The 16133-nt window shown below is 38.4% G+C and overlaps 1 protein-coding gene across 1 annotated transcript in view; it reads right to left on the bottom strand.

The window, feature by feature from the left end:
- Positions 1–16133, bottom strand: part of LOC106665424 (3-hydroxy-3-methylglutaryl-coenzyme A reductase-like) — a 59664-nt gene that overhangs the window by 16580 nt on the left and 26951 nt on the right. The window lies entirely within an intron of this gene.

Raw genomic sequence — 16133 nt, 5'->3', positions numbered from 1 at the left:
CTCGTCATACTAATAAGATATCAAATAAAGGCGTTGTTTGAAAATATGTTAAATGTCCTTATTGTCAGGAGTCACCTTAGAAAATTTTGTTGTCTGTTTATTTTTTTATTTTTTTGGTTGGATACAGAAAACTTCATTGGACTATTTTTATGGTCATCGATTCGACATTATCGGGAAGTTGGGTTAAGCCAGTTAGGAAGATTAGGTAGGGTTAGGTTTTTGTTGTTTATGTGCTGGATACACAAAACTTTATTTGCCTGAACATTTCTAGTCATTGATTCGGAGTTACCTGGAGTGCCCACGGGTGGGGGGGGTTAAGTCAGTTTAGGCTGGGGTAGTTAGGTAAGGTTAGGGATGGGTTAGGTTAGAGAGGGTTAACGTTAGGGTTTCAAATTTGTTGGTTTTGGGATGGATACACAAAACTTTACTTGCCTGAACATTTTCTAGTCATCGATTCGGAGTTATCTGGAGTGCTCACGGGTGGGGGGGGGGTTAAGCCAGTTTAGGCTGGGGTAGTTAGGTAAGGTTAGGGATGGGTTAGGTTAGATAGGGTTAACATTAGGGTTTGTTGGGGTTAGGAAGATTAGGTAGGGTTAGGTTTTTGTTGTTTTTGGGCTGGATATACAAAACTTTATTTGTCTGAACATTTTCTAGTCATCGATTCGGAGTTATCTGGAGTGCTCCAGCCAGTTTAGGCTGGGGTAGTTATGTAAGGTTAGGGACGGGTTAGGTTAGATAGGGTTAACATTAGGGTTTCAAATTTGTTGTTTTTGGGCTGGATACACAACTTTATTTGGCTGAACATTTTCCGATTTCACTAGGAATGGTTTGATGAGGAAGGGTTAGGGTCAGCGACGGGTAAGGCTACTTTATCCACGATTCGTTCTTCAGCAAAGCAAGGAGATACGCGAGTTTTAAAAGGAATTTTTTAATAACTCAATGGCAAAATAGTAGTTAATAAATATAAAAAAAATTAAATAATTAAAATCTTCTAGTACAGAATTTTTATATTTTTTTCCATTTGTTAGAGGTTCACTCAACGTAATAAAATTCAAATTTTATTCAAACTGTTTACATATATTTGCCGAATCCGCAACTGTGAAAATAAGAAAGGCAAACTTTTGCTCTGAGACTGGGTAATAGCCTAAGGTCACAGACGAATGACGTTGAACATTTATGAATTCGCACTTTTTTCTCTAAATCCGTTCACATGTGCCTGTCGCCCATGAGTGAAATAATGTACAGGAGATAAATGAATATGTAAGGGAAAGTGACGGCAAAATCTAAGCCAGACCTTCACTGATGTTGGCGCAACGCCGACACTTGTATACATACGAAGTCACATTCAACAATGGACAATAGTAAACTAGGAATCAAAATCTTTATCTATTTATCCATAATGTTTTCGGGAGTTTAACATACGAGCCGATGGGATCTTTCAATTATTTGTAACGAATCTACCAATTGAGAGTTTTTGTGCGGAATCGTGTTGTGCGACAGCTTGGTTGATGTCTGCCTTATGTACACTGGCGATATTTTGATAGTATCAGTTTCTAGTCTCTTGCAAAAAAAAATCTTCTATTACACGCTTTAAACAGCGAGAAGTTGATTTGTAGAAGTACTCATAATTTGACCGATTATTTTAGTCTGCCTATCCTCACTGATTTTCTGCAGACGCGTTTCGGCATCTCGCCATCTTCAGTATAGAGGCCATATTCAGTACTTTTTAACTTTTTTATTATGAAATTACTATTAATTAAGGTTTTTAGTTGAGATAAAAAGGCAATGGCACGAGCGGGATTCGAACCCACGATCTTCTGGTCAAGCGGACCACGAAATTAGTGAATTTAATTATTTAAAATGAAGTATACTTCACTAAAGCTCTCCGTGGCCATTTCATTTGTCGTCGAGAATCCAATCCGATTACACGATACATTTGAAAAATTGCAAAAAGGAGGGAAAATTCAAAAGGTGAGGTTGAGATGGGAAGTTGGTGTCTGAGTGGATCGAGTTCATGATAGCTCCAGTGGTAGAGCAGCGGCGTATCAAGCCGAAAATCGTGGGTTCGAATCCCGCTCGTGCCATTGCCTTTTTATCTCAACTAAAAACCTTAATTAATTGTAATATATCAAGTGGTCAAGCGGACTACGAAATTAGTGAAATTAGCTTTTAATTTTATACTGGTGTCTTTTTTTATTTCTTTACAATCGTTATTGTTTAGGAATTCTTCAACTTTAGAAACGTATTTTTGGTGTTCGATGGTAACTTACTATTTCCTTTATCGGCTCACTTTTTATCTTTTTATCAATAGATCTAATTGTACGTGTGGAATATTTAATTTTTTCACGTTTAGATTTATCAAGTTTGGTTTTATTAGTCCAACATATTTATAAATTATATTTGTATTTATTTTACTACAATCAACCGATGAACTAATGGATAGTAGTTTCGTTTTATCTAATTCTGTTTTTGGGACAAACTTCAAGCCTTTATTTAATAAATTGTTTTCTTCTTTATTTAGGACCATGTTTGTTAAGTTTTTTTACCTCTTATTGATCATTCGATATAGAAAATCAGCACTTTTTATAGCAGTTTGAACTTAGCTTTTAATATATTACAATTAATTACGGTTTTTAGTTGAGATAAAAAAGTCAGTGGCGCGAGCGGAAAATGGCAAAAAGGAGGGAAAATTCAAAAGGTGCGGTTGAGATGGGAAGTTGGTGTCCGAGTGGTCGAGGTCACGATAGCTCAAGTGGTAGAGCAGCGGCGTATCAAGCCGAAAATCGTGGGTTCGAATCCCGCTCGTGCCATTGCCTTTTTATCTCGCCTAAAAACCTTAATTAATTGTAATATACTAATTGGTCAAGCGGACCACGAAATTAGTGAAATTATGAAATTAATTGACATATTAAAATATTAAAGAGAAAGGTGAAAAAGTTGGGGTTTAAACTCCAAAATGACACTCTAGCTTTATACAAGAGTTGTCAGGCCGATGAAAAGCTACGGGGCAATATGTGGTGTGGCTGCAGTTGGCAAAAAGTTCCTAAGTGATACAAAAGGGAAAGTGTGGGTATAACGGGAGAACTACACCGAACTCTTCTCTGAAGATGTTATTAAACCTAACACCATCACACATCACCCTGGGGAGAAGCAAGATCGGCTGCATATTATACTTGTATATTATGCCAAAAATCTAAAACTAAGAGAGTTAGTTTAACTGGGCATGCCTACAGCTGCCATGATTCCTAGGTATAACTTCGCTAATAAGTATCGAATTATAATATCAAAAAAGAGCAGCGTATGATAAAGGATCAATCACTGCGTTCAATTTTTCGGTACACTTACGGCCCAAAGATCAAACAAAGTAATGGAGAATTCTTACGGAAAATGCCAAAGTATTGACATCACCTAAGGTAAGATAACTCGTATGGCACTGCAGAATGACTTATTAGAAATAGAAATATACAACAAACTTTCTCTTGTCTAAATCTGATAAAATTCAGGGAGGGGAGCAGCACCAGTGGGACCAGAACCCTTTCGTAAAATTTTGAACATCCGGAAAACAGCAATAGCCGTATGGATCTTGTTAAAAACTCATACCTGGTGGAACATCCCAGAGACAGGCAAAAGACCTGCTACAAACCTACTGCATCAAGGCTGACCTCAGGGTCATTTACGTCTGCTAACCAGACATTACCGACTCTTTGTATATAGGCATTTCAAAATATTGAGAATGGCAGAAAACAGCCTGTGTAGTTTCTACCAAGATGAAGAGAAAACCTCAGTACATCTTGTATGCTACTGTGAATGACACAAGGTTTTTACTTACGTTGTGATCTATAACCAATACATGGAGAAGCATAATAGTCCTATTTTGATGGGGGCTACAAATCTTATACCAACTTAGCTTAAATCAAACCAAACCATTACATTAAGCATAACAAATAACTTTTTCAATAAAATACAGCTTTCTTACTGTGCATTATCTTCATAATCGTTTGTCCTCTAATTGTACTGTCAGGGCAACTGCGTCAAACATTGTCAGGTAAATTCCCGCTATTTCAGGAATTTGATGGAACGTTGAAGAAGACAACTTTGACAAGATATTTACGACATTTACGCAGGTTTTTGTTTGATATTTTTTCGCAACAACTTTGGTTTTAACAGCTAAACAGGGAGCTGTGTTTTTGACGTCCACCCGCCAATTATTTACAATGTACACACTCTCCCTATATCAATCTTCATTTCAATTTTTAAAAATTGGTTCTACAGTTAAAATTACAATCGTACAAATAGAGGGTTAAACGAAAATAAATTGACGTGAGGAAAAGGTCCTAAGAAAGACTATCCGGAATTAAAAGGAAGTTCAACATTTTTATTGGCATATGGTAAGACCGTCCTCGTCGCGACGTGAAGGCCAGATTTAAATCGTGACTACTCACAATGTATTTGTTGCTGACATTCCTGAGCCTGATCAAGAGGACAAAGCAAGTCAATGGCTTATCTAATATTACGTACTCTAAACTGAGTCGCTAATTTATTTTGAATATTATTGATTTTGAAGATAAATTTGTTCGAATTGCTGCTTAGCTTGTAGCTAACTAAGTGCAACATGCTTATCATCTGTACTGATTTACTGATACGAAAATTTCCTCTCACCCTTTAATACAAGACATTCTACTTAGCATTGCATTCTTAAAAATCGTGGAATTAAAGTCTTTTTTATGTTAGCGAGCATTGGGGGCATTAGGCAATGAACAGGTGGATCTTCTAACAAAACCGCCAATTTTTGATGGGGAAAAAGTCGAAAAACAACTAATTCCGATGTGAAAGCTTGCTTTAACCTAAAATCCCGTCATTTGTGGCGGACGCAGCTCACGACCTCTAAGTCGAACCGAGGGTCGGGATGTATTATCACATCCATGAATGGATCTTTTAATCCCCTTTTTTTACATTGTTGCTAGTAGCTGTGCTCGTATCTTTTCTATGCATTTCCATTGAACCAAGGCATTATTACTCCCACAGGATAACATAACCTAACCTGTTGATGCGTAGGCTTAGAATGACCATCCACACGTTACTCAAACGACAGAAGTTAATAGACCCCGAATCCTTTATAAAGCGGAGTGTGTACTCACTTTCTCGAAAAACTGTTTTCGTGCCAGGATACTTACCAGCTTTTTATAAGGAACCAAGGCTAGATGCCTTTTAAGTAGGTGTGACACATCTGCCAACCTTCTACTGTTCAGAGGGGCCCTGTTCAGTCTTACAAGGGGACGACCAAGTCTTTGGGTCACGGATTTGGACTAAACCTTTTTTGTTGATTCTAAATTCCGAAATATCGGATACGTATACACCACTTCTTGTGAATAGGCCCTGGTTTCGTTAAAAAATGTTTTGAAAGTTAAAATTTTACGATGTTTTCTTATATTTCGACCTCAACAGTTTAACTTATGATTTTTCCTTCTCGAAGGTGGGATAATAGGTCATCTCAAAAAAACAACAACCTGTTTTTCTTTCAATCCACAACGTTTCGGATTTATTTTAATCTAAAATAAATAATAAANTAAATATAAATTTTTATTTGAATTGAAACATCGATTTTTTGACCCCTAAAATTTTTCCAATTTTTGAGAACTCTTTATCAGACTATCTGATTGAAACGGCTATAAATCAAAAATGGCTAAAAGGAATTTAACGACAGTCTATTTTTAAAAAAAAGAGGAACGTAGCTTTATGACCACCATAAAAATATATAAAACATTGCTATAAGAAAATTCACAACATGGCAAAAATATTGTTGATTTGAGCAAGTAGAAAGGCGAAATAAAAATAATAAAAAATGGAAAATTTCAACTTTTAAATTTTTTTGCGAAACGAGGGCCCAATCACAAGAAGTGAAGTGTCCGATATTTTGGAATGTAGAATCAACAAAAAAAAGTTCAGTCCAAATCCGTGACCTATCAACCTGGTCGTCGCCTTGTTACATTCAAAAACCGGCATTCATGTAAGGCCTATTTTCAAGTGGGTAAGTATGACCAGCTCAAATTATGCAGTTTGTAAAACAAAATTAGTTTTTATGGTTCTCACAGTTATCTAACGCCAAATTACTTTACTGAGGACTTATATTTAATCTGATGGTTCTGTGTTTTTGGTAATTTGGTATGCCGCAAAAGGGTTCAGGGCCGATACATGTCCTGACTGAGAGCTTTTACTTAGCCAATCGTTGTTTCACCCAATTCTGAGTTTTGATGCAGTCCCAAACATCTCTGGACTTTACTACTGATTAGTTTTCTTTAGTGCCGCCTCTCTGTCCGAGTTGAATATTCTTTTGTTGTTCCAATTAATTAAGGTTTTTAGTTGAGATAAAAAATCAGTGTCACGAGAGTGATTCGAACCCACGATCGAGGTCGCGATAGCTCAAGTGGTAGAGCAGCGGCGTATCTAGCCGAAGATCGTGGGTTCGAATCCCGCTCGTGACACTGACTCTTTTTATCTCAACTAAAAACCTTAATTAATTGAAAGATATTAATTGGTCAAGCGGACCACGAAACTAGTGAATTCTTCTAGTCTCATTTCTGCTTTTTACTCAATTATGGAATGAGATTCAATGTTTTCAATGTTGAGTTTTCCAATGGAATAGACACGTGTGAGTAAGTACTCTTGAAAATGAAATAACTAGCTACATGATTTTTTTCCATTCTCTCAAATATGTGGTGCTTAGTGACAGTTAGTTGATGATTATTATATGTGACGTCTTCACTCTCAACACACAATAAAGACACATTTACACAGAAAGCAAACCTTTGACCCCTGAAGATGATCTCAATACAGATCGAAACGTTGGCACGACAAAGAAAACATTTTTCTAAACCTACGTCACACCAGACCTCATCTCACCATCTCCAAATAATCATTCTCTCAAATTTTCATTTTGTTTATCATGCTAATGACTTACGTAAATAAATCCCCTTAGAAAATGAAGATCACAGGGGTTAGAAATTGAATGAAGAAGGTCGGAGGTTATGAACGAGTTTTGATGAAAAGGAAACAACTCGTTTTTTCTTCATTTTTTCTCCTCCTCGGACCACAAATCCTTTATAAAGCGAAACAGAGGGCACAAGAAATAACCTTCTTGAATACTGTTTTCGTGCCAGGTGGCTGCCTACTCGCTTTCCGTAAGGAGCCAAGGCAAAATTATGTAAATGCAAGATGTAATCGAGCCTTTCTCATTAATCGAGGCAACCTGTTGAGTCTTAGATTCAAAAACAGGGTTTAAATATTATTATGTTAAACAGTACTAAAGCGCTACAATCAACATTACTTTTCTATAATTTTTTACGAGGGTATTTCAACTACGACGTTATATGAACCCTCGGAGTGCCGGTGTTTTTTGAAAAAATGTCGGATTCGAATGCAGGGTCGCTGGATTCGAACCCGGGACCTTTACCATATAGTTATGTATCAACGCTTCAACCGTTGCATCCACTGACGCTATTTGGCTATTTGCATTATAAAAGAGTGAAGAAGTAATCCATTAAATACATTTTATCGTTAGGGAAAAAATCGCGAGGGCATTGGCGCTTTAGGCATTTTAGGCGTCTTAGAGGTTGTCTGGAAGGATTCGAGAGTTAAAAGGTGTTGGGCAAAGGGGTTGTGATGAGGGTTTAGGGTTTTCTGGAGGTGTCTGTATCGACTTTTCTCGGCTTGGGCAATGGTTCGTCGATTTTGGACTGGAGTGACTGGATTCTTTGGAGGTTCGAACGTTTGGTAAACCACATATGATTCTTTCCAGATTCTATTTTTTTGAGCTGTAGGGGCTCCAAATAAGTCTTTTGCCGATATGAAGTAACAAATAGTGGACGACATTTCTTAGAGGGGAACAGATTTGTACCATATTTGAGGAAAGTGAAGGTTATTTGCTGAGGTTTCGATTCGTCGAGTCTATCTCTTGAACAAGTCTTTCAAACTGGACTTGTAAGTTTCTGAGAATTAGACCAAGGATGCTGCCTTGCGGAACACCATCTCGGCATAGTGAACGAGGAAGGTAACTCAATATAAATTTATTAAAGAAATGGAAGAAAAGTGATTTTTTAAACTAAGTTTTTACTTTTAATTAACCTTTATAATCCAATGATATATTGTTATAAGATTGATCTTCCGAGACAATATCCAATCATTTAAGCTATTTTTTCTCTTTAAAGAAATAATTTATAAAATTTCCGATTATTTAAAATACACGATGACATTAGATCCATGGAAAATGGAAGCCTAACTCGTTTTATGAATGGAACGTTGAACCAGCCGGGGCGTGAAAGGTCGCAAGGTGGTTTAGTCTTTCGTCAGACGATGACCGACCCGCAAGGTAAACGGCTTTTCCCACGAGAGACGATTGGGTAAGTCACTTACCAAATCTAATACAAAAATACCAGTTTCAAAACAAATGCCAATAATGGGAAGTTAAAAGAGGCCAATGTAATGGGAACTCGGCCGATGATCTCAATTTGTCCCGTCTTCCTTTTGATTGTCTAGGAAGCCAAACTTCGTAGCAGTCTCCGGTTATTTCCATCGTCAAGTCACAACTCAAAGAGTTACAATCCACATTTTTTAAACAAGTATTATTAACAGTGTGTAGAGATTAGTGACCGTTAATCGATAGTTATTCAGATATCGTGAGATGCGGTTGGGTAACAAAATTAACAGTTAATTTTGTTGCGTTTTTGCTAAAAATATTAGCAGCCTTTTAATATATATATATAAAGAATCTCATTACCATGTGGTATACCAATAAGGGACTAAAATAGAATATATGTTTCAATTACAGTTTTAAAACCATGTTGACGACCCCTCAACAAATAAAGGGGGTGAAAAAATAATATATATGTATCATTCGCATAGTCCAGGTATAAATAATTTTATTTAAAAAAATTGGAAATTACTCATGGGTGTGCCTTCAGATTGGGAATTATACCATGGGATTTCTCTATGTTTAGTTACTGATGATGGGCCAGGAGCACGAAACGTCCATGTAATTTACTAAATTGAATAAAGGTTTTCAACCACGGAGAACTTGGAATTTTTCAACCTATCAATAGAGTAGAAAATTTTAGTAGTTTTACCAAACTACTAAATGGAATAGGAAATTTTATCAGTTTGGCAAAAATAATAACCGATATCTGTAAAATAGACCTGGACGAGTATGAAAAACTTTGAAAAATGAGGATAGGTTAATTAATAAAAAATTTATTGTGAAAATACTTGAAAAATTACGTTCAAGTCAATAATTGGTGAACCCTACGAATTTTTATGGAAGTATCTGGATTTGCCGTGGGCAGTTTTTTCTTCGACGGAATAAACTTACTTAAAAGTTTCCGTAATTATTAAAAGGCGTCCTCGTTTAATTATNACAAAATGTTTCTACTTTACAGCGACAATTAGTGTTCCTACACATAAGAAACAAACTAACAGACAAAGCTAACGAGTCTGTGAGAAATATTCAGTTCAGATAAATAACTTTTTAGATATTCAAGATCCGGCGAGTTTAATCAGAGAAATTTTGAGGCATAATTTGAATAAAAACGTATTAACTTCATTCGCTGAAATTAAAGAAAAATTCGATCTGTTCCGTTCAAAAACAAATATTTTAGAAGGCACAGAAGCCAACAAAAGTTACCTAAATCAATTTCAAGAATTAGTAATATGCAACAATTTCATAAGTTCGCTGAAAGATCCTTCACGAAACAACTTAGCGACCAGGAACCCGAAAACTCTGTTAAAAATTGAAATATTGCCGGTTAATGACTTCCAATACATGAATTACGAACCACACACACAGTCATCTCATTTAAAACCTTTAAAAACATTTCAGAATCCTCATCCCAGGAAATTTTTTAACACAAATTTCCCAACTGGACCTGTGAATATAACACAAAGACCCTTTAACCCCAAAGGAAAATTTGCACCTAGAATGCCAATAACCAACACACAAAACGGAAAACCCACACCGATGTCAACAGTAAACAACTCAAAGCTGGCAAAGAAACAGACATCCCAACAATTACTTTACACAACAGAATACGGTCAACACGCACCTAATTATATAACGGAAGAACTTAATCGCATGAGCGAAAAATCACCTAAATTGAAACAACCTGATGATTTTCAATCTTCAGACGACTTTTCCACTAAAAATTCGACTCATTTTTTAGAGGTTCCCGAACACTACCCGAATGATGACTGAACTGGGACAAAATTTTTCTCCCGTACATCAAATTACCTAAGTACAATTTAAAAATGTTATTAGATACCGGAAATACTACATCATTTATTACGCCTAACATAGCATTCAAACACTATAAAGATAACATAAGTAATGACCCATTTAGAATTACAACTGCACACGCGACATCAATAGGAAAATTAGCACAATTGTATCTTGCGACGAATTGTTTAGTACAGACAATTTAAAATTAAAGTTTCGATTAGTTAAATTTCACGACCAGTTTGATACGTTGATCTGATTGGATACTCTTAAAAAGCTCATTGCTCGCATTGATTTTAAAGAAAATAAATTAACTACGCCTGACACTGATATACAAATCTTTTACCTTGATACTCCTCAGGAAGCACCAAAAATATATCAAATACAAGCAAAAAGCGAAGTAATACAAGTTCCAGTAAAAAATGTTCTATCTCCACACAATTATTCCCCACATCATATCTAATGACTTAGAAATTAATGAGTGTCTCGTAAAAGTGGAGAACCACCGAGCCTTAAGCATTATCAAAAAGAATCGTGATTCACATAAACACGTTCAATTACAGAACCCGTTAAACACGACACCAGTCAGCCATGAAGAAATATTAGAATTATCAAATCAAAGAAATAAAGACAAAACCAAAAACCATATTAAGTTGGCAAAAATCAGGACAGAACACATGAATACGAAGAAAAACTAGCTATAGAACAATTGACAAAAGGATTTAGCGACATATTTCATCAAGAAGGCACACCTCTAACATTCACGAACTACGTAAAACATGTAATAAGAACGAAAGACAAGGTACCAATCTACACTAAATCCCATAAATATCCTGAAATATATAAAAACGAAATTAGTCGACAAATTGACGAAATGTTAGAACATAACATAATACAGCCACCTAACTCGCCGATATGGATCATACCAAGAAAAAGAGACGCCTCTGGAAAACAGAAGTTCTGTCTTGTGGTACACTACAAAAGGTTAAACGATAAAACCATAGATGATAAGTACCCACTTCCAAATATCAAAGACTTATTTGATAGGCTAGGGAGATGTCAATATTTCTCCGCGATAGATTTGGCGAGTGGCTTTCATCAGATAGAGTTGTGTCCTGAGTGTATCCCTAAGACAGCATTCACCGTCGAACGGGGACATTACGAGTTCCTAAGAATGGCATTTGGGCTGAAAAATTCGCCACCCACGTTCCAACGTGCTATGGACAATATCCTCCGTGGTATCACCAATTGCATGGTGTACCTTGACGATATAGTGCTAGCATCCAGGAACACATTGCTAAATTAAAAGAAGTATTCCGTCAGTTAAGGAAATATAATTTCAAACGCCAACTGGATAAAACAGAGTTCCTAAAAAGAGAGATTGGATATTTAGGGCATATCATAACACCCAACGGCATAAAACCGAATACTGAAAAAATACAAGCAATACAAAATTACCCAATTCCAAAAACAACTAAGCAAATCAAAAATTTTTAGGAATTTTAGGGTATTGTGTTCCCGAGTACTCATCGTCAACAAGACAAGAGGATCTTAAGCGTCCGCACCTGGCCTTTTGGCCTTATCGGACGTTTTGATTCTCAAGATGAGAGCTGACGCATCTCTGCATACGACGGAATGGTGTTACCGCCGCAGCAGTGGTGTAGAGGTGTCCCAGCCCCCAAGGGCCGCTTGCCACTCCGAATGGTCGGGCCCGCATTGTGCATCGGGTCGTATGCCGCACGTGAGGGGCTAACAGGCCGAAATACATCGCCCCCCCCCGCGTACTCCCTAGATAGAGAAGGCCACTCTATCTCTCTGAGTATAGAGGCTCCCCCAGCGTAGAAACTTCCGGGAACGCCCCGGCAGCGGTTTAGTTTAAAGTGGAATTACTAACCACACCCTAGATGNCTTCGGCTAGATACGCCTCTACTCTACCACTTGAGCTATCGTGACTTCGATCCACTCAGGCACTAACTTCCCATCTCAACCCCACCTTTCGAATTTTCTATGGGAAGTCCGAGTGGAACGAAGTCACGATAGCTCTAGTGGTAGAGTAGCGGCGTATCAAGCCGAAGGTCGTGGGTTCGAATCCCGCTCGTGACACTGACTTTTTTATCTCAACTAAAAACCTTAAATGAATGATATTAATTGGTCAAGCGGACCATGAAAACTAGTGTATTTAATAAGTATTACAGAAAATTCATTCTTAACTTTGCTAAGGTAACGAAACCTTTGACAAAACGATTGAAAAAGAATTCTTCCATTGACATTAATGATCCAGACTATAAAAACTGTTTTGGCTTGTGTAAAGACATGCTAATCAATGAACCCATTTTATAATTCCCAGACTTTTCTAAGGAATTTATTGGCCACAGACGCTAGCAAATTTGCAATAGGTGCCGTACTTAGTCAAAAAACAAACGGATCCGACCTTCCTTCGCAAATGGAACACTGAACCACACGGAAACTAAACATTCGACAATAAAAAAGTCCCATCATAATACAAAATGGAATATTCATTTAGCTAATGTAAAGAGACCACGCAAAACAACTTATCAGTTTAATACCAGAAATGTCGATGTTACACAACCTGGATCTTCGCGATGTCAGCCGCCAGGCCTGCATTCGAGATAAAAGATATCTCACACGACATCGGAATTCTACCGATATCATTAGGAAAAGCGAGAATAATTACGTCTAAACACATTTTAATGCATTATTATGGCATAGAAATATTACAGTCGGAATTTAACATTTTAAAAAACCAATACGGAAAAATTTCCAAATATATTAAAATCAATAAAGCAATTTTTGAACAAATGATACCTTTCAATAAAATACTTAATTATACCGAATACTGAAAAATACAAGCAATACGAAATTACCCAATCCCAAAAACAACTAAGCAAATCAAAAGATTTTTAGGAATTTGAGGGTATTACAGAAATTAATTAAGGTTTTTAGTTGAGATTAAAAAAATTAGTGTCACGAGCGGGATTCGAACCCACGACCTTCGGCTTGATACGCCGCTACTCTACCACTAGAGCTATCGTGACTTCGATCCACTCCGACTTCCCATAGAAAATTCGAAAGGTGGGGTTGAGATGGGAAGTTAGTGCCCGAGTGGATCGAAGTCACGATAGCTCAAGTAGTAGAGCAGCGGCGTATCAAGCCGAAGGTCGTGGGTTCGAATTCCGCTCGTGACACTGACTTTTTTATCTCAACTAAAAACCTTAATTAATTTAATGATATTAATTGGTCAAGCGGGCCACGAAAAATAGTGAATTTAATTAATTAAATTGGAGTTAGGCTCCAGAAGGCTCTCCGTGGCCAATTCATTTGTCGCCGAGAATCCAATCCGATTACACATTTGAAAAATGGCAAAAAGGAGGGAAAATTCAAAAAGGTGGGGTTGAGATGGGAAGTTAGTGCCTGAGTGGATCGAAGTCACGATGGCTTAAGTGGTAGAGCAGCGGCGTATCTAGACGAAGGTCGTGGGTTCGAATCCCGCTCGTGACACTGACTTTTTTATCTCAACCAAAAACCTTAATTAATTAATTGATTGAATGATATTAATTGGTCNACCCGTTAAACACGACACCAGTCAGCCATGAAGAAATATTAGAATTATCAAATCAAAGAAATAAAGACAAAACCAAAAACCATATTAAGTTGGCAAAAATCAGGACAGAACACATGAATACGAAGAAAAACTAGCTATAGAACAATTGACAAAAGGATTTAGCGACATATTTCATCAAGAAGGCACACCTCTAACATTCACGAACTACGTAAAACATGTAATAAGAACGAAAGACAAGGTACCAATCTACACTAAATCCCATAAATATCCTGAAATATATAAAAACGAAATTAGGCGACAAATTGACGAAATGTTAGAACATAACATAATACAGCCACCTAGCTCCCCATGGAACTCGCCGATATGGATCATACCAAGAAAAAGAGACGCCTCTGGAAAACAGAAGTTGTCTTGTGGTACACTACAAAAAGTTAAACGATAAAACCATAGATGATAAGTACCCACTTCCAAATATCAAAGACTTATTTGATAGGCTAGGGAGATGTCAATATTTCTCCGCGATAGATTTGGCGAGTGGCTTTCATCAGATAGAGTTGAGTCCTGAGTGTATCCCTAAGACAGCATTCAACGTCGAACGGGGACATTACGAGTTCCTAAGAATGGTGTTTGGGCTGAAAAATTCGCCACCCACGTTCCAACGGGCTATGGACAATATCCTCCGTGGTATCACCAATTGCATGGTGTACCTTGACGATATCTTCAGTGCTAGCATCCAGGAACACATTGCTAAATTAAAAGAAGTATTCCGTCAGTTAAGGAAATATAATTTCAAACGCCAACTGGATAAAACAGAGTTCCTAAAAAGAGAGATTGGATATTTAGGGCATATCATAACACCTAACGGCATAAAACCGAATACTGAAAAAATACAAGCAATACAAAATTACCCAATCCCAAAAACAGCAAAGCAAATCAAAGATTTTTAGGAATTTTAGGGATTGTGTTCCCGATTACTCATCGTCAACAAGACAAGAGGATCTTAAGCGTCCGCACCTGACCTTTTGGCCTTATCGGACGTTTTGATTCTCAAGATGAGAGCTGACGCATCTCTGCATACGACGGAATGGTGTTACCGCCGCAGCAGTGGTGTAGAGGTGTCCCAGCCCCCAAGGGCCGCTTGCCACTCCGAATGGTCGGGCCCGCATTGTGCATCGGGTCGTATGCCGCACGTGAGGGGCTAACAGGCCGAAATACATCGCCCCCCCCCGCGTACTCCCTAGATAGAGAAGGCCACTCTATCTCTCTGAGTATAGAGGCTCCCCCAGCGTAGAAACTTCCGGGAACGCCCCGGCAGCGGTTTAGTTTAAAGTGGAATTACTAACCACACCCTAGATGAGCACCGCCTACGGTAAAGTCTCTTATCGAGCACAGCCTACACCTGTCACGCGCATTCGAGGGACGCCATAGGCTCAGCCTAGGTGGTCCGATCCTTCGCTTCCCCAAGGGTACAACGCCGGTCATACGCACAACAATACAAAGCATACTCGAGTCAGAGACACCGATTCACTACCCGCGTCCATTCGCTTACTCACGCATTCGAAGGACTATAGCATGATCATTGCGTCATCAACGCTTACACGCTGTCATCCGGTAGCAACGTCTCCCGTGAGGCCGGGGGTTTTTACGTTGGCCATACCCAAGCTTCACTAAGGTCACGGATAGAAGACAGCCTCTGTCTAAGTTCCCGCCAGGGGCGTCACCACGCGCCACCACGAATCCATCCCCAGTGTAACTAGGGCTGAATTTGGAAAGTTTAGTTAACCCGTGGTAGAGATGGCCATACACCCTCCCCCGTCTATGCAGACAGGATCTAGTGCACTGGCCCTCGTTTGACTCTGCTAAGGCTCCCGCTGCCCACGCCGACCCTAGGCCGACACGAGTACAGCTTGTGCTTCAGAGAGGTTGCCACACCCTCTGGGCTGCACCTTTATTTTGTGCCCGGATACCCCCTTGTAACCAAGGGTTATGAGAGGCCACAGGATAGAATGAAGGAGCTCGGATTGAGAAAAAGGGCCGTGGATGAGAACACGAGGTGAGCCGTTTCGGGGTCTCGAGTCCCAAACCACACTGTACCACCCATTTCGCCGTAGTTCCACATAAAGTGGGCCACGACTCCCAAGGTGGGTAATTTTAGGGTATTACAGAAATTAATTAAGGTTTTTAGTTGAGATAAAAAAGTCAGTGTCACGAGCGGGATTCGAACCCACGACCTTCGGCTAGATACGCCTCTACTCTACCACTTGAGCTATCGTGACTTCGATCCACTCG

Source organism: Cimex lectularius, unplaced genomic scaffold, assembly GCF_000648675.2.
Source record: "Cimex lectularius strain Harlan isolate CLEC.00 unplaced genomic scaffold, Clec_2.1 scaffold41, whole genome shotgun sequence".
Lineage (NCBI taxonomy): Eukaryota > Metazoa > Arthropoda > Insecta > Hemiptera > Cimicidae > Cimex > Cimex lectularius.
The sequence above is the reverse complement of the archived record's forward strand: the minus strand, read 5'-3'. Positions and strand labels throughout refer to the sequence as shown.